At 43.3% G+C, this 19,324-nt stretch overlaps 1 pseudogene; it reads right to left on the bottom strand.

Moving 5' to 3' along the window:
- Window positions 1-19,324, bottom strand: part of LOC128576216 (general transcription factor II-I-like) — a 48,519-nt pseudogene that overhangs the window by 16,732 nt on the left and 12,463 nt on the right.

Here is a 19,324-nt window from a genome sequence, read left to right as displayed (position 1 = left end):
AATGCACTTGAATCATCCTGGAACCATTCCCACCACCCCCACAATTTCTTGGTGGAAAAATTGTCTTCTATGAACCTATCTCTGGTACCAAAAAGATTGGAGACTGCTGGTCTACAAGTAGCATTAAGAGCCAGAGAAGCAGGCTCAGCACCCATAGCACAGTGGTTACTGTGCCAGCCACATACACCGAGGCTGGTGGGTTCGAACCCAGCCCGGGCCAGCTAAACAGTAATGACAACTGCAACAACAAAAGGAAATAGTGGGCGTGTGGTGGCACCTGTAGTCCCAGCTATTTGGGAGGCTGCGGCAAGAGAATTGCTTAAGCTCAAGAGTTTGAGGTTGCTGTGAGCTGTGACACTACAGCACTCTATTGAGGGTGACATAGTGAGACTTTTTTTTTTTGAGACAGAGTCAGAGAAACAGAACCACTAGGTGTGATGTAGATAGAACAGGGAATTCATTGCAGGAATTTAACTCTCTTGAGAGAGCTGTAAAAACTATCTCAGCCCAGTTTTTCCTCCTGCTTCTGATGCCAAGCCTAAAGTCACAGGGCAGGTGGCCGGAAGGAAAGATGAACAGGAAGTGGGAGAGAGTAGGGCAAGTGGACCTGCGTCTGTCTCTCTTTGGAATCATGTCAGCCCTTCTCTATCCCAGGGCCTTCTCTCCATGGCTGGAGAGGAGCCTGCAGGAGAAGCTGCTGCCACACTTACACCTGGCTGAGGATTTAGAAAAACTGATGAAAGGACCTCCCTGGAGCTGGAGCCACAGGCTAGTTTGTTTCCTGCACCAACAATGGACCCATCGGAGCTGCTGAAACATGACCTACCTGTGTCTTCTAGGACTGAACACAGCTGCTGCTCCATGTCTGTTGTCCAGATCTCGTGCAAATTCCTTTTGTGGCCAACTCTAACCAGAAATGTAGAAGGGTACAGTGGGAACCTAGCTGAGCTCTGCTGAGTTGACACTGCAAAGCTGCCGCCCCATACCGGCAGGGGTGTGAACTCCCAGGGCTGGGGCTGCACCTGCTGTTTCCTGGCCCCTTCCCCGGGTGCAGCCATTCCTTTCCAACTCACTTGTCTCTGCTCACACCAGCCAGGGGCAGCTGGCAACTCTGTGCTTTTTTTTTTTTTTTTTTTTTTAGAGAGAGAGTCTCACTTTGTCACCCTCAGTAGAGTGTGGTGGTGTCACAGCTCACAGCAATCTCCAGCTTCTGGGCTTAGGCGATTCTCTTGCCAAGTAGCTGGGAACACAGGCGCCCACCACAACGCCCAGCTATTTTATTTTTGTTGTTGTTGCAGTTTGGCTGGGGCTGGGTTCGAACCTACCACCCTCGGTACGTGGGGCCGGCGCCCTACTCACTGAGCTACAGGCACAGCCCAAGTTTGTGGTTTAAGCAGGGAAATAAGATGCTGGAACAAGAACCTCTCACAGGCACCCTCATTGCCTGTGAGTGATGCTCTGGGAAGCACCCTGTCTGCACCTGGATTCACAGAAGTGAAGCATTTCCTTCTCTTGGAAGGTGCAGAGAGAATCTCCACTTATTATGAACCTCGAGCTCTCGAAGCCCCGGTTTTCTCTAATAGAATCCACAGTGGAGAGGGTGATGGTAGCAGAGCCCGTTCTTCCACGCAGGCTTTGGGGAAATGTGCCCACTTTCAGTTATTGGCAACCTCTTACAGTATTTTTTTTTTTTTTTTTTTGTAGAGACAGAGTCTCACTTTACCGCCCTCAGGTAGAGTGCCGTGGCCTCACACAGCTCACAGCAACCTCCAACTCCTGGGCTTAAGCGATTCTCTTGCCTCAGCCTCCCGTGTAGCTGGGACTACATGCGCCTGCCACAACGCCCGGCTATTTTTTGGTTGCAGTTTGTCCGGGGCCGGGTTTGAACCCGTCACCCTTGGTATATGGGGCCGGCGCCTTACCGACTGAGCCACAGGCGCCGCCCAACCTCTTACAGTATTAGCAGCTCTTGTCCTCAGCTTTTAGCCTTAGCTGTGGTTCTAGTCTGAAATGTCTTACTTACCATTCCATTTCATGGTTGTCACTTGGAGCTGCCCTACGATGCCCAGGAGTAGCAACAATTAGGGATCTTTTGGAGATGTGCTTCTTAACTGGGAAGGGGATGTAAAATAGGCGAGTGTACTGTAAAACCCAGCCAATCCCCAAACTTCTGTCATCTCCAAAGCAGTGGACATAAATAGAAAAACTGGGTGTCTAAGGCAAGGGACACTTAAAGAGAGGCAAAGAAGAGAATGAAGCTATTCGAGGCTCCCACTGATGTGACTAGAAGCATTGGGCATACTGGTTGCTGGAAGGCAGACAGGACCACGGGTAGTAGGGAAACAGTGGTCACTGAGCCTCAATGCAGGTCACACGTCATCTCCCTAGTCCTCACAACTACTCACTGATAGATAGTCTTAGTCCCAAGACAACATGAATAATCTGAATCTCAGAAAAGTTAAGCAGCAACCCTAGCATCACACATCTCTTAGACACAAGAGCCAGTCTTTCAACTGGGGGCTGTAGGGGGAAGGGAGTGTTCTTTCTGCTATCTCTTGCCTCCACCACCCAAAGAGGGATGTAGTACCCTGCAGACTTCAAAATGACACTTGGTTAAGGAGTTATTGTTTAATGGAGACAGAGTTTCAGTTTGGGATGATGAAAACAGTTCTGGAGAAGGATGGTGATACAGGCTGTAGAGCAACGTGAACGCACTTAGGGCCACTGAATGGTACACTTAAACATGGTTAGTGCGGTAAATGTTGTGCTATACATATTTCACCAAAATTTAAAAATACTCAGTTAATGGCTCAGCACCTGTAGCACGGTGGTTACGGCACCAGCCACATACACCAAGGCTAGTGCGTTCGAACCCAGCCAAGGCAGCTAAGCAGCAATGACAAGTACAACAGAAACATGTCTGGGCGTTGTGGCGGGAGCCTGTAGTCCCAGTTACTTGGAAGGCTGAGGCAAGAGAATCTCTCACACCCAGGAGTTTGAGGTTGCTGTGAGCACTCTACACAGGGCCACATAGTGAGACTCTGTCTCAAAAAATGAATGAATGAATGAATAAAAATACTCAGTTAAGAAAATTATATATTGGATGGCCCCATGAGCCCTCCGCCCCTCCTTCTTCAACCCATATGTATGGGCCAAGCCAGTTTGTTTCAGTTTACCCATTAGCCTTCAAGGACGAAATCAATCAGTATGAGCCTAAGTTTAGACTGGAAAAAAAGATGTCAGCATAACATCTTGTGGGGGAAACTGGTACTACACACAAAAAATGAGTCTAGCAAGTAGTTAGTGAGTCCTCAATATGTGTTTGAGGAAAGAAATGAACCAAATCTTTAAAAATCTACTCTTTTCTTCTAAGACTGTGGAGGAAGATAAGCAAAGAACACCCCGTGATTTCTTAGGGAAGGGAATCTCCAGCCGTACTATGGACACAGTACTCCTCAGCGTGGGGACATTCTCACTCGATCAGGTACAACCCCAAGACAGCAAGCCAGTCTGATACCTTAACTTATTGCAAATGGAAACCAAATGCCTAAAGCCAAGAAGGTTCTGGAAGAAAAAAGAATGGTTCTGGAAGAAGGAAATACATGGAGACTAGAAGAAAATTATTCATACAGTGGAACCTCTGTAAGTTGACCACCCAAGGGACTGTAACAAACTAGTCAACATGTAGAAGTGGTCAACATAAGGAACTAGGCCTGCTGTACTCATGTGCACACGTGGTGCATGCCGGTCTTTGAAAATAGGTCAACTCAAGGAGGTGGTCAGTGTAGGGAAGAGGTCAACTATGCAGTTTCTACTGAACTTTCTAGCAAGAAAAGACCTGACTATGTTGTAGAGCCCTAAGTTCAGTTCCCTATAGCCAGTGGTTCAGTTAAAGCCAAACACTTGTCACAGAGAAAGATTTATCCTATTTAGCCAAAGCAAGAAGGTGGGAGAGCAAAATCTCTCAGATGTGTCTTCCTAAAGAGATAAAATGAGGTATTTTGTTTTGTTTTGTTTTTTGAGACCGAGTGTCACTCGTGCCCTTGGTAGAGTGCTGTGGTGTCACAGCTCACAGCCTCAAACTCTTGGGCTTAAGCAATTCTCTTGCCTTAGCCCCTCACAATGCTTGGCTATTTTTCGTTGCAGTTATCATTGTTGTTTAGCAGGCTCGGGCCAGCCTCAAACCCATCAGCCTTGGTGTGTGTGGCCGGTGCCCTACTCACTGAGCTTAAAGTGAGGTTTTGTTTTGTTTTGCTTTGTCTTTAGAGTCAAAGTCTCACTTTGTTGCTCTCCATAGAGTGCTGTGTCATCACAGCTCACAGCAACCTCCAGCTCTTGTGCTTAGGCGATTCTCTTTTTTTTTTTTTTTTAATTTATTTTTATTAAACCATAGCTGTGGATTCTCTTGCCTCAGCCTCCCGAGTAGCTGGGACTACAGGCGCCCGCCACAATACCCAGATATTGTTTTATTGCAGTTTGGCCGGGGCTGGGCTTGAACCCGTCACCCTCTGTATACCACCGCCCTACTCACTGAGCCACAGGGGCGGCCCATAAAGCAAGGTTTTAATGCAGCTAAGCAGGTAAGGATGGGAGTATCAGGGGACTGAGAGTGAAGTCTGTCTTTCTTTAGTCTCAGATAACATCTTGAGCAACCCAACTTCTGAGCATCAGCAGCTAACTGCTTAAACGACATTTATTCCTTCTGTAAAACAAATTCATAATTTTTCTTATGACTCTGGAGTTATCTCCTCCTGTTTGACCAAAAAAAAAAAAAAGTATACCAGCAGTTAATGATTACCGTGAGAAGGGATATTGGGCAGGAAGTGGTTATCAGGTGGACAAAAGCAAGGGCCTAGTCAGAATTTACATTGTGTTGGTTACTAAAAATTCTGGTGTACTAAAATCTCACGGGGTCCAAGTGCAACTATAATTTTGAATGATGAGAAATTACATCATTGTCTAATGTCTGTCCTAAATAGAGAAGAAAAAAATACCCATAGAAAAATAATTTAACGGGGCGGCGCCTGTGGCTCAGTGAGTAGGGCGCCAGCCCCATATGCCGAGGGTGGTGCGTTCAAACCCAGCCCCGGCCAAACTGCAACAACAACAACAAAAAAAAATAGCCGGGCGTTGTGGCGGGCGCCTGTAGTCCCAGCTGCTCAGGAGGCTGAGGCAAGAGAATCGCGTAAGCCCAGGAGTTGGAGGTTGCTGTGAGCCGTGTGACGTCACGGCACCCTACCGAGGGCGGTACAGTGAGACTCTGTCTCTACAAAAAAATAAATAAATAAATAATTTAACACTACCACATCTCTATTTTTGAGTATTATTTTTCAAAGACAAGGCTTGAACTTCACTTTGGTTTTGCCATTACTTTGCTTAGAAACTTTTTTTTTTAATTTAGAACACATTTATTTCTTTTTTTTTTTTTTTTTTTTGTTGCCCTTTATTGCCCTTGGTAGAGTGCCGTGGCCTCACACAGCTCACAGCAACCTCCAACTCCTAGGCTTAGGCGATTCTCTTGCCTCAGCCTCCCAAGTAGCTGGGATTACAGGTGCCCGCCACAATGCCCGGCTATTTTTTTTGTTGCAGTTTGGCCGGGGCCGGGTTTGAACCCACCACCCTCAGCATATGGGGCCGGCGCCCTACCCGCTGAGCCACAGGCGCCACCCAGAAAACATTTATTTCTTTTGTGACAATAACATAGACTTGAAATGTTTACACATCAACGTGGTACCATTAGCACAAACATTTACAGAATGCTTACTAGGTGCCAGTCGTAGTTTTAAGGGACACATACACACATGTGCACACTCTTTAATCCTCAAAACCATCGTAGGAAACGAGCATTAATTATTGTCTTCAAGTTGCATATAAAGAAGCACAGAGGAGGTAAGTAACTTGCCCAAGGTCACCCAGGCAGGTGTGCCATCGGCAGATTGTGAATTCACATAACCAGAGTGTGAAACGCAAGTCTCAGAGCCTGTCCTCTCTGTATCTCTACAAAGAGTCACGTCATGGAGGCCAGTGACAGCAACAGAATGAAACAAGCAGAAATCCTGACAGGTGTTCCAGGGTCACTATCGCAGCGCAGGTTCCAGTCAACAGAAGACCGAGCTCTGATTCTAGCCTTTACCACCTAGGACTGCACACTTCACTATCACATAAAAGAGAAAAAGGGTAAGCTGAAGTCCAAGTTTTAAGGTAAATTAAATTACAAAATAAATGCCTAATAAAAACCTTTACAACCACAGGAGTCACAAATCACATCTTTCTGATCTACCCCCAAATATTCATCTCTTCCTAAGGAGGACAGTTTTGAAACTGAACTCACTAGAAGTCTGCCTTTTAAACTCTTAAGTACTGCTATTTGCCCAAAGTTGCACATCTGAGTATTTCCTCCTTCGTTTTAGCAGGTCCATTTTCTAGTATCTTTTGAGTTTGAGTAACTTTTTCCACATTTAAAAAAAAATCTTATAGCAGCAGTTCTAAAGTAATTTATTGTAGTTATTTGATCGTTCATCCTCCCTACTCCCCAACTTGCTAGTCTTCCTGCTACCCTGACTACCTTTATGCAGATTTTATTTATTTATTTATTTATTATTTTTTTTAATTTTATTTATTTTTATTGTTAAATCATAGCTGTGTACATTAGTGCAATCAAGGGGTACAATGTGCAGGGTTCATATACAATCTGAAATATTCTCATCAAACTGTTCAATGTAGCCTTCATGGCATTTTCTTAGTTACTGTATGTAGACATTTGTACTCTGCATTTAGTAAGTTTCGCTTGTACCCAGTCTAAGATGCACGGTAGGTGTGGCCCCACCCATTACCCTTCCTCCACCAAAACCTGCCCCCTCCCTTCCCCTTCCTTGGCCCTTTCCCCATAGTCTTGTGTTATAGTTGGGTTATAGCCTTCATGTGAAAGCTATAATTTAGCTTCATAGTAGGGCTGAGTATATTGGATACTTTTTCTTCCATTTCTGAGATACTTTGCTAAGAAGAATATGTTCCAGCTCCATCCATGTAAACATGAAAGAGGTAAAGTCTCCATCTTTCTTTAAGGCTGCATAATATTCCATGGTATACATGTACTACAATTTGCTAGTCCATTCGTGGGTCGATGGGCACTTGGGCTTCTTCCATGACTTAGCAATTATGAATTGGGCTGCAATAAACATTCTGGTACAGATGTCTTTGTTATATTGTGACTTTTGGTCTTCTGGGTATAAACCTAGTAAAGGAATTATAGGATCAAATGGCAGGTCTATTTTTAGGTCTCTAAGTATTCTCCAAACATCCTTCCAGAAGGAACATATTAGTGTGCATTCCCACCAGCAGTGTAGAAGTGTGCCCTTTTCTCCACGTCCATGCCAACATCTCTGGTTTTGGGATTCTGTTATGTGGGCTACTCTTACTGGCATTAGGTGATATCTCAAAGTAGTTTTGATTTGCATTTCTCTGATGATTAAGGATGATGAGCTTTTTTTCATGTGTTTATAGATTGTGCGTCTGTCTTCTTTACAGAAGTTTCTCTTCAAATCCTTTGTCCACCCTGAGATGGGGTCACGTGTTCTTTTCTTGCTAATACGTTTGAGTTCTCTGTGGATTCTGGTTATTAGACCTGTATCGGAGATATAACCTGCAAATATTTTCTCCCATTCTGAGGCTGTCTGCTTGCTTTACTTACAATGTTCTTGGCTGTGCGGAAGCTTTTTAGTTTGATCAGGTCCCAGTTGTGTATTTTTGATACTGCTTCAATTGCCTGGGGAGTCGCCTCATAAAATATTCACCCAGACTGATTCCTTCAAGAGTTTTCCCTGAACTTTCTTCAAGTATTTTTATAGTTTCATGTCTTAAGTTTAAATCTTTTATCCAGTGAAGTCTATCTTAGTTAATGGTGAAAGGTGTGGGTCCAGTTTCAATCTTCTACAGGTTGCCAGCCAGTTTACCCAGCACCATTTGTTAAATAGGGAATCTTTTCCCCACTGAATGTTTTTAATTGGCTTGTCAAAGATCAAATAATGGTAAGTAGCTGGATTCATCTCTTGGTTCTCTATTCTGTTCCAGACATCTACTTCTCTGCTTTTGTCCCAGTACCATGCTGTTTTGATCACTATCGATTTATAGTATAGTCTGAGGTCTGGTAGCATGATTCTTCCTGCTTTGTTTTTATTGCTGAGTAATGTTTTGGCTATTTGAGGTTTTTTCTGATTCCATATAAAATGAAGTATTCTTTTTTCAAGATCTTTAAAATATGACAATGGAGCTTTAATAGGAATTGCATTACAATTATATATTGCTTTGGGTAGTATGGACATTTTAACAATGTTGATTCTTCCCAGCCATGAGCATGGTATGTTTTTCCATCTGTTAACATCTTCAGCTATTTCTTTTCTTAAGGTTTCATAGTTCTCTTTGTAGAGATCTTTCACATCCTTTGTTAGGCATACTCCCAAATATTTCATCTTCTTTGGCACTACTGTGAAAGGAATAGAGTCCTTGACTGTTTTTTCAGCTTGGTTATTGTTGGTATATATAAAGGCTACAGATTTATGGGTGTTGATTTTGTAGCCTGAGACATTGCTGTATTCCTTGATAACTTCTAAAAGTTTTGTAGTAGAATCCCTAGTGTTTTCCAGATATACAATCATATCATCTGCGAAGAGTGAGAGTTTTATCTCTTCTGACCCTATGTGGTTACCCTTGATCGCCTTTTCTTCTCTAATTGCAATGGCTAAAGCTTCCATTACAATGTTAAAGAGCAACGGAGACAATGGGCAACCTTGCCTGGTTCCTGTTCTAAGTGGAAATGATTTCAGTTTAACTCCATTCAATACGATATTGGCTGTGGGTTTGCTGTAGATGGCCTCTATTAGTTTAAGAAATGTCCCTTCTATACAAATTTTCTTAAGTGCTCTGATCATGAAGGGATGCTGGATATTATCAAAAGCTTTTTCTGCATCAATTGAAAGAATCATATGGTCCTTATCTTTTAGTTTGTTTATGTGTTGAATTATATTTATAGATTTACATATGTTGAACCAGACTTGAGACCCTGGGATAAATCCCACTTGGTCATGGTGTATAATTTTTTTGATGTGCTGTTGGATTCTGCTTGTTAGGATCTATCTTATTGAGTATTTTAGCATCAATATTCATTCGTGATATTGGTCTATAATTTTCTTTTCTTGTTGTGTCTTTCCCTGGTTTGAGGATCAGGGTGATGTTTGCTTCGTAGAATGTGTTGGGTAATATTCCTTCTTTTTCTATATTTTGGAAGAGGTTTAGTAGTATAGGTACTAGTTCTTCTTTAAAGGTTTGGTAGAATTCTGACAGTCCATCTGGTCCTGGGCTTTTCTTTTTAGGGAGATTTTTGTATAGTTGATGCTATTTCAGAACTTGATATAGGCCTGTTCAACATTTCCACTTCGTTCTGACTAAGTTTGGTAGGTGGCGTACTTCCAGATATTGGTCTATTTCTTTCAGATTTTCATATTTGTGAGAGTAGAGTTTCTTGTAATATTCGTTAAGGATTTTTTGAATTTCTGAGGGGTCTGTTGTTATTTCATCTTTACCATTTTTGATTGATGAAATTAGAGATTTTACTCTTTTTTTCCTGGTTAGGTTGGCCAAAGCTTTATCTATTTTATTGATCTTTTCAAAAAACTAACTTTTGGATTTATTGATCTCTTGTATAATTCTTTTGTTTTCAATTTCATTTAATTCTGCTCTGATGAGACACCATCTTCCAGTAATTCACCAAAATGACAAACACAAAGGGAAAGAGGAGAGGCACCCGATACATGTTCTCTAGGCCTTTTAGAAAACATGGAGTTGTTCCTTTGGCCACATATATGCGAATCTACAAGAAAGGTGATATTGTAGACATCAAGGGAATGAGTACTGTTCAAAAAGGCATGCCACACAAATGTTACCATGGCAAAACTGGAAGAGTTTACAATGTTACCCAGCATGCTGTTGGCATTGTTGTAAACAAACAAGTTAAGGGCAAGATCCTCGCGAAGAGGATTAATGTTCGTATTGAGCATATTAAGCACTCTAAGAGCCGAGATAGCTTCCTGAAACGGGTGAAGGAAAATGATCAGAAAAAGAAGGAAGCCAAAGAGAAAGGTACCTGGGTTCAACTGAAGCGCCAGCCTGCGCCACCCAGAGAAGCCCACTTTGTGAGAACTAACGGAAAGGAGCCTGAGCTCCTGGAACCCATTCCCTATGAATTCATGGCATAATAAGCATATAACATGGCACAAAGGAGTACTAGTGGACCCATGTTTTTAGGAGCAAGAACCTATTTATTCCCCATTAGCTCATGGCATAATATGTGTACAGCATAGCACACAGGATAACCAATAGACCCCATGTAACAGTGATACAAGGTACTGGGACCTATTTCCCATGAATTCAAAAGTCAATTAACACTTTGTCACATTAAATGGCAAGGTGCCTCCCTGAGCTGCTGGAACCTCTTCCCCTATGAATTCATGGCATGGTAGATACAAATAATAGCATAAAAATGTTTCTTGTTCATTCACTACAAGTGTGTTTTTTTCCCCCCCCAAAGAAGTATTAAAGCAAATTTTAATGTGTCCTAAAAAAAAAAAAAATAATAATAATAATAATTCTGCTCTGATTTTGGTTATTTCTTTTCTTCTGTTGGGTTTGGGGTTGGAGTGTTCTTCCTTCTCCAGTTGCTTGAGATGTCCCATTAAGTTATTAATTTCCTCTCTTTCCATTTTCTTGAGGAAGGCTTGCAGTGCTATAATTTCCCTCTTAGGATGCCTTTGCAGTATCCCAGAGGTTCTGGTAATTCGTGTCTTGATTATTGTTTTGTTCCAAGAATTTGGTGATTTCCTTCTTAATCTCGTCTATAACCCATCTATCCTTCAGCATAAGGTTATTTAGCTTCCATGTTTTTGTATGGGTATGCAGGTTCCTATTGTTATTGAGTTCAACTTTTATTCCATGATGGTCTGAGAAGATGCAAGGAATAATTTCTATTTCTTTAAATTTGCTGAGGTTAGATTTGTGGCCTAGGATGTGGTCGATTTTGGAGTATGTTCCGTGGGCTGATGAGAAGAATGTGTATTCAGTTTTGTTGGGATGAAATGTTCTATAGATGTCTGTTAAGTCCAGATGTTGAATGGTTAAGTTTAAATCTAAGGTTTCTTTGCTTAGCTTCTTTTTGGAGGATCTATCCAGCACTGCTAAAGGGGTGTTAAAATCTCCAACTACTATGGAACTGGAGGAAATCGAGTTGCTCATGTCTGTTAGAGTTTCTCTTATAAATTGAGGTGTGTTGTGGTTGGGTGCATAAATATTAATAATTGAGATCTCATCATATTGAGTAATACACTTAACAAATATGAAGTGTCGAATGGGTACAGGAGATTGTGCTAATGTACACAGCTATGAATTAACAATAAAAAAAAATAATAAAAAAATATGAAGTGTCCATCCTTATCCTTAATTATTTTGGTTGGTTTAAAGCCTATTGCATCTGCGAACAGGATTGCAATGCCCGCTTTTTTCTGCTTTCCATTTGCCTGGAGTATAGATGACCATCCCTTCACCTTGAATCTATATTTGTCTTTTAATATAAGACGCAATTCTTGTATGCAGCAGATATCTGGCTTGAGTTTTTGTATCCAGTCAGCCAACCTGTGCTCTTTAGAGGACAGTTTAAACCATTCACATTAATTGAGAATATTGATAAGCCTTTCAAGAGTCCGGTGGACATTTTTAATCCTTTTGCGACTGTGGAAGTTGGAATTTGATCAAAATTTTCTGGGCGAGTTTACTTTTGTAGTGGAGGATTATGGAGGATAGGTCTGAGAATATTCTGGAGAGCTGGTTTAGTTATGGCAAATTTCTTCAACATGTGAATGTCATTGAAGTATTTAATTTCTCCGTCATAAATGAAACTCAGTTTAGCTGGGTATAGGATCCTGGGTTGAAAGTTATTTTGTTTTAGGAGATTGAAAGTCGATGACCATCCTCTTCTAGCTTGAAAGTTTTCAGCAGAGAGATCTGCAGTTATTCTAATATTCTTCCCCTTGTAGGTAATGGTTTTCTTTTGTCTGGCAGCTTTCAGAATTTTCTCCTTCATATTAACTTTAGTGAAATTGAGTATGATGTGTCTCGGGGATGTCTTATTTGGGTTGAGTCGTGCTGGAGTTCTGAAACTGTCTGCTATCTGAATTTCAGAATCTCTTGGCATGTCTGGAAAGTTCTCCTTCATAATCTCATGGAGAAGAGACTCTGTGCCTTGTGAAGCCACTTTGTCGGTTTCCGGGATCCCTATAAGACGAATATTGGTTTTCTTCAAATTATCCCAGAGCTTTCTGAGAGAGTGATCTGTTTTTGCCCTCCATTTCTCATCCTCTTTGACAGTTTGGGAGCGTTTGAAAGCTTTGTCTTCAATGTCAGAAATCCTTTCTTCTGCTTGCTCCATTCTGTTACTGAGGGATTCTACTGTGTTTCTCAGATCTTTGAGGGATGCAACTTCTTGTCTCAATGTGTCAAAATCTTTGGTCATTTGGTCTTTGAATTTGTTGAATTCCTGAGATATCTTTTGGGTTACTGCTTAGAGTTCTAATTCAATCTTTTTTGCTATCCAGATTCTGAATTGGGTTTCTGACATCGCAGCTATTTGTTTGTGCATGGGATCTTGTGCTGTGTCTGCCCCATTGATCCTTGGGGGAGTTGATCTACTCTGATTATTCATATTGCCAGAGTTTTTCTGTTGATTTCCTCCACCTCATGATTGTTTTTCACCATTGCCTCTGGCCGTCCTCAGAGTTGGGGAGGTGTCTCTCCCAGATTAGACCCCAGCGGGATCACTCTGTTGTTGCTGGATCCTTGTAGGGAGTGATCCTGTGTAGTTCCTCTGGGGTGCTCCAGCTATGGAGTTTTGGTTGTGGAAGCAGCTCTGGCGTGTGACACACCCGGATCTAGCAACAGGGCAGGAGGCTCTGCGCACGGTTCTGGGGGTGCCTGTCACCCAGTGAGTTTGGCACAGAAAGCCCAAGGCTCCATCAGTCTCTGGCCAAGAGAAGGGCTCTGCGCAGAGGCAGGGAGGGCTCCAGAGGGCATGCAACTACCAGTATCTCTGGCCAGACGAGCAGGCCAGTGTGGAGGCTGGGAGGACACAGGGGGAAGGACACACAGTTGTGCGGCTCCCGCAGTTCCTGGTCAGCGCATGCGGAGGCCTGGTTGGTGTGGGGTTGTAGTACAGATCTTATGGAGGTCCGGGCGGCACCAAGCCCAGGAACTTTGAGGTTGCTATGAGCTGTGACACCACGGCACTCTACCCAGGGCAACAGCCCGAGCCTCCAGTGTGCCAAAACCATCTCACTCTGCCCCTGAGGGTTAAGGCTGTAAGGCAGCTCAGTCCCCGCCTTTAGGCTGCTCAGTCACTAGGTTACTAGGTCCCACCCAATCCTTGCTCTGGGACCCTGAGGGCTGAGCTTGCCAGGTCAGTTCTCTCACAATGGCTCCCTGCAGCCCAGCTCAGCAGCTCTGTCTGGGGCCCCAGACAATGCCCAAAGTTCTCCGCACTCCTGCTCAGGCTCTCCCCAAGGCAGTTCAACTGAGTGCCAAGTCCAAAAACACCGAAACAGTTCACAGGTAAGGCCTTTCTGGTTTGCAGTCTCATTGCTGCTTGTACTTACAGTTGCTGGCGTGATTAGGTCGATTGAACACACGCAACCACTTGTCAGTTTCCCACTGTTTTTGTCCTCCTCTTGGGGTTCAGAAGTCCCTTGCTGACTCCCTGTATCCTGAAAGTGATGATTATAGGCACATCCCACCAGCCAGGGATGCCTGGAGTCTTATCTCCCCAGACTCACTGTGCCCAGTTGCAGGGAAGCTGTTACTCGGCCGCCATCTTTAACCTCTCTGTGGCCTTGTCCGTCGGGCTCAGGATCCGTGGCCTCATTGGTCGGGCTCAGTGGCGGTGGCGGCGGCGAGCGGCTGGCACAGACCTGGGAGCAGGGCAGCGGTGAGCAGGGAATACACCAGAGAGACTTTTTGCTTAGAAACTTTAAGTGGCTTCCAGGGCTTGTAAATAAAGACTAAATTCCTTAGCTTGTCATTCAGACTTCAAAACCTGATGCCAACATAACCAGTTGATCTTACCTCCCCACTTCCCCTAATGAACTCTCTGCTTAGTGAAACCATTTATTCAATGAAACCTTTTCCACATTTGCCCACACCTTGTAACATCCTCTCCCTCTTCTTCTCCTAACTTAGTAAATGTTGAAAGGTCTGATTGAAATCTTGTGTCCTCTGGCCTGTTCCTGGCCAGCCTACTGACAATGATCCATCTTTTAGAAAGTCTTTAGTACTAATTGTCCTTACAATTCTCTGGATAATTAACCATTGGCTGCTTTATAGCTTTGTGGCTTTCAATATTGTCTTCAACACTTAGATAAATCTTTATTGATATATCTTCTCTGAGTGTTTATGTATCATCTCCGCAATTAGATTACAGGATCTGTGAAGGAAGAAGCTATATATATGTCATAGCTTTAAAATTGCAAATTCTTGAGAAAGCATTAAATGAAGACACCACTTGCTAACTTCATAATAGTAAGAATAAAGATGCTCATTCTACCACAAAAGTCAAGCAAGTAGGGTGGCGCCTGTGGCTCAAAGGAGTAGGGCACCGGCCCCATATGCCAGAGGTGAGGGGTTCAAACCCAGCCCCAGCCAAAAACTGCAAAAAAAAAAAAGTCAAGCATGTAGCCAGTACCTACTGGGGTACTCCTAGGTTTGAAATTCTAGATTCAGTGTTACTTTTTAGAGAGAAGCACCCAGCCTAACTCACATTTCTGATCCTTGGTGCTTTATACAACGAGAGGAAAAATTGTTGATTCAGTATGAAATGTTTTAGAACCTGTCATTTGCATTTAAGATCAGTAGTGTCACAGCAAGAGCGCCCAGCTTCATGCCCTTTCTGCCTCCTGCATCCTGAGATAATTGGCAGAATCAATCAAGGTCAGTTTCCATGGCCAGTCAAGCCTGGCCATGTCTCTCTGTTGGTGTTCTGCCTACAGTGGGGCCGGTCAGTTCTCTGGAGGCAACACTAGAGATGGCCACCGGGGATTCAAGAGGTCAGAGAACAGAAGGTGTCCCTGTGCCTTCCTGGCCTCAGCCACACTCTCTAGCCCACTCCTACCATGGTGGCACACAGGGAGGGCTTGGCCACCCATTAATAAAGTCATGTTTTGTGTTCCATTTGACCATTTTTCTCTGCATAGAAGCCCTCTGGAGGCCTGGGCCACAGGATCCAGGACATCCTGTGTTTCTAGCCATGACACAATCTAACACTGGCAGAATCTCACTTCTTTTTTTTTTTTTTTGATATATAAGATGTTTATTCTCAGTACTAACCAAAGAATTCAATGTTAAAGCAACAATGAGTCATTTGTACTTATCGCATTGCTAAACGTTTTCTTTTTTTATTAAATCATAGCTGTGTACATTGATATATTCATGGTAAACGTTTTAAAGATTAATAAGAATTGTCATTAGCAAAGTGTGGAGAAGTTGACTTTTTTTTTTGGTGGTGGTGGTTGTATATTTGATACAACTTTTCTGCAGGGTAATATGAATCAAAATTGAAAATAAGAATACTATTTTACCCCACAATTCCAAGATCTCTTTTTTTTTTTTTTTATTGTTGGGGATTCATTGAGGGTACAATAAGCCAGGTTACACTGATTGCATTTGGTAGGTAAAGTCCCTCTTGTAATCATGTCTTGCCCCCAGAAGGTGTGGCATGCACCAAGGCCCCGCCCCCTCCCTCCTTCCCTCTCTCTGCTTTTCCTCCCCCCCAATAACCTTATTTGTCATTAATTGTCCTCATATCAGAATTGAGTACATAGGATTCATGCTTCTCCATTCTTGTGATGCTTTACTAAGAATAATGAATCTCACTTCTAACTTCTAACACTGCTGTTGTTTAAGTCCTATAGTTTTTTAAAAGTCTTTGGATATGCTGGGTATGGTGGCTCACGCCTGTAGTCCTAGCACTCTGGGAGGCTGAACCAGGTGGATCCCCTGAGCTCAGGAGTTTGAGATCAGCCTCAGCAAGAGCGAGACCCTGTCTCTTAAAAAAAAAGAAATAGAAAAATTAGCTGGGCATCATAGCAGGTGCCTGTAGTCCCAGCTAGCTACTCAGGAGGCTGAGGCAGGAGGATCACTTGAGCCCAGGAGTTGGAGGTTGCTGTGCGCTAAGCTGATGCCATTGTGCTCTAGCTCAGAGCAACAGAGCACAACTCTGTCTCAAAAAAAAAAAGTCTTTGAATAATTTTGATTTAATCTTAAATGTCTTTATGCCTGATATAATCTCTAAATTATTAAAAAGCAACTTAAGGGGCAGTGCCTGTGGCTCAGCAAGTAGGGCGCCAGCCCCATATACCAAGGGTGGCAGGTTTGACTGTGGCCGCAGCCAAACTGCAACAACAACAACAAAATAGCCAGGCGTTGTGGTGGGCACCTGTAGTCCCAGCTACTTGGGAGGCTGAGGCAAGAGAATTTCTTAAGCCCAGGAGTTTGAGGTTGCTGTGAGTTGTGACGCCACAGCACTCTACTGGGGGCAACATAGTGAGACTCAGTCTCAAAAAAAAAAAAAAGAAAGAAAGAAAAAGCAACTTAAATTTTTTAGAATGTAATTAAATAGAAAATATCCTAGAATATCCTTACCTCAGAACTGTGATTTCCCCATCTCTATTTAAAAAAGAAAAAAAGTCGCTCTAGAAGAGAAGGTAAACTGGGTCAACGTCGGTCTGGTGCACAACACAGTTTTAGAGGCACAGAAACTTTTGTATTCTCTTTGAGGACGCAAAGTAGTCTGGGCTTGGAGAACTTCATACAAGCAAGAGCACACAGCAGGGGGCAGCCCCAGTGGACCTTCTGCTTTCAGCCTCATGCTGTTACTGTTCTTGTGAGATTCTCACGCTATGCTTATGGGATATCTTTATTATTATCGGAAAACTTTATTCCAGTTTTAAAAAATTGTATACAATTTACTGAGGCATCTAAACCTTGTTTAGGTGCAAGCAGTCGTGACTGAAGGGAATTGGGGTCAAAGGAAGCACCGGTATCAGGAAGGCTGCTGATGCTGACGGGGAGCGACTTAGAGGCCTGAGTGCTGCCAGGACCTACACAGTGATCACAAAAGGAAAGGCAGAGGAAAGGCAGAAAGGTGCAGGAAGCCACAGAGCTTCCACCCACGAGGAGATGGCAGTCACGTGCTGTGAGAATGAATTGGCGATGGTGGAGTTTGAAGAGAGAGGCCCCAAATCTTCAGAAGTATTGGAAGTGAAATAGAGGGACTGTGGAAATCCAGAAGGTGCCAGAAGGCAGAAGAGGGAAGGAAGGCCCATGCATTGCCTCAGCCGTCCTGCTCCTTGGCTCAGTCTTATGAGCCGAACATATTCTGGATGCTGCTTACCCAAGGATGCCAAGACTATTGAACTTTCTTTTTTTTTGCTTACTTTGTCACACTGTATAGAGTGCTGTGGTGTCATAGCTCAGCAACCTCAAACTTTTGGGCTCAAGCAATCCTCTAGCCTCAGCCTCCCAAGTAGCTGGGACTACAGGTGCTTGCCACAACACCTGGCCAGTTTTTCTATTTTTAGTAGATACAGGGTCTCACTGTTGCTCAGTCGGTCTCCAACTCATGAGCTCAAGAAATCTACCTGCCTTGGCCTCCCAGAGTGCTAGAATTACAGGCATGAGCCACTGTGCGTGGCCTGTACTTTTTTTTTTTTTAAAGAACATCATCTCACTCTGTCACCCAGGCTAGAATGCAATGTCATCATTGTAGCTCACTGCAACCTTGAACTCCTGGGCTCAAGCAATCCTCCTGATTCAGCCTCTCGCCTAGCTGTGACTTCAGGTGTCTGTCACTGTGCCTGGCTAATTTTTCTACATTTTTTGTAGAGACAGTTTCTCGCTCTTGCTCAGGCTGATCTTGAACTCCTGGCCTCAAGTGATCCTCCTATCTCAGTCTCCCAAAGCACTAGGATTAGATGTGTGAGCCACCACACCTGACCTATTGCACTTTTCAACTTAAACACATTTTTTTTTTAGAGACAGAGTTTCACTTTGTAGAGTACCATGGTGTCACAGCTCACAGCAACCTCCAGCTCTTGGGTGATTCTCTTGCCTCAGGGTTTGAACCCGCCAGCCTCAGTCTATGGGGCCGGTGCCCTACTCACTGAGCCCCAGGCACCGCCCAACTGAAACACATTTTGAGTTACACATTCCAAAAAAGAATGTTGGCTTGAGTTAAGAATAAACATTTAGCAGAGGCAATCTATGAGTAGTACGGTAATGATATTTTCTTCTTGCTTTATGATGTTGATCAACCTCTTTACAATGAATGTGTGCTACTTTTAATCCTTCTTTTTTTTTTGTTTTTTTTTTCAGTTTTTGGCCGGGGCTGGGTTTGAACCCACCACCTCCGGCATATGGGGCTGGCGCCCAACTCCTTTGAGCCACAGGCACCACCTGAATGTGTGCTACTTTTATAGTTTGAAAAAGAGCATTAGTATTTTTTTTAAATGCTTATCGTTGGAAGCCTTATTTAAACATTATGCTTGAGCCTATGGGGAAGGAATGCACACCCAATATAGTGATGACTTATAGGGCTGAAGAAAAGGGGATATATACATTCCATAAGGACTTCGGGCTAGAAAGATGATGGTGAGATAAACCAGGGATCTAGTGATGATATCAAGAAGCTGATTTCTTTCTCTCTCTGCTACACCTTCTTCAGATCCACCTTTGGCTGAACTGACTTTTTACATACTGGCAAAAATTGTATAGCAGTTCTAGACTACAGCAACAGAATAGTCCAACAGAAGTGGAATGTAAGCTGTCTACATCCATTTTGTGCTGCTTTAACAGAATACCCCAGACTGGATAATTTGTGAAGAACAAATCTTTATTTTCTCATGATGTAATTTCTCACAGGGAGCCTGGGAAGTCTAAGATCAAGGTGCTGGCAGATTCTGTAGATGGTGAGGGTTGCACCCTCCAGGAGCAGGGACCACTGAGCCCTCAGATGGCAGGGCTAGCTAGCAGACACACCTCTTTTAAAGGGTCCTTAATCCCATTAATGAAGGAGAAACTTTCATGGCATAATCACCATTTAATAGGGTCCAACTCTTTTTTTTTTTTTTTTGTAGAGACAGAGTCTCACTGTACCGCCCTCGGGTAGAGTGCCGTGGTGTCACACGGCTCACAGCAACCTCTAACTCTTGGGCTTACACGATTCTCTTGCCTCAGCCTC

This window comes from Nycticebus coucang, chromosome 24 (genome assembly GCF_027406575.1).
Source record: "Nycticebus coucang isolate mNycCou1 chromosome 24, mNycCou1.pri, whole genome shotgun sequence".
Taxonomy (NCBI): domain Eukaryota; kingdom Metazoa; phylum Chordata; class Mammalia; order Primates; family Lorisidae; genus Nycticebus; species Nycticebus coucang.
This window is presented reverse-complemented; position numbering and strand designations above follow the sequence as displayed.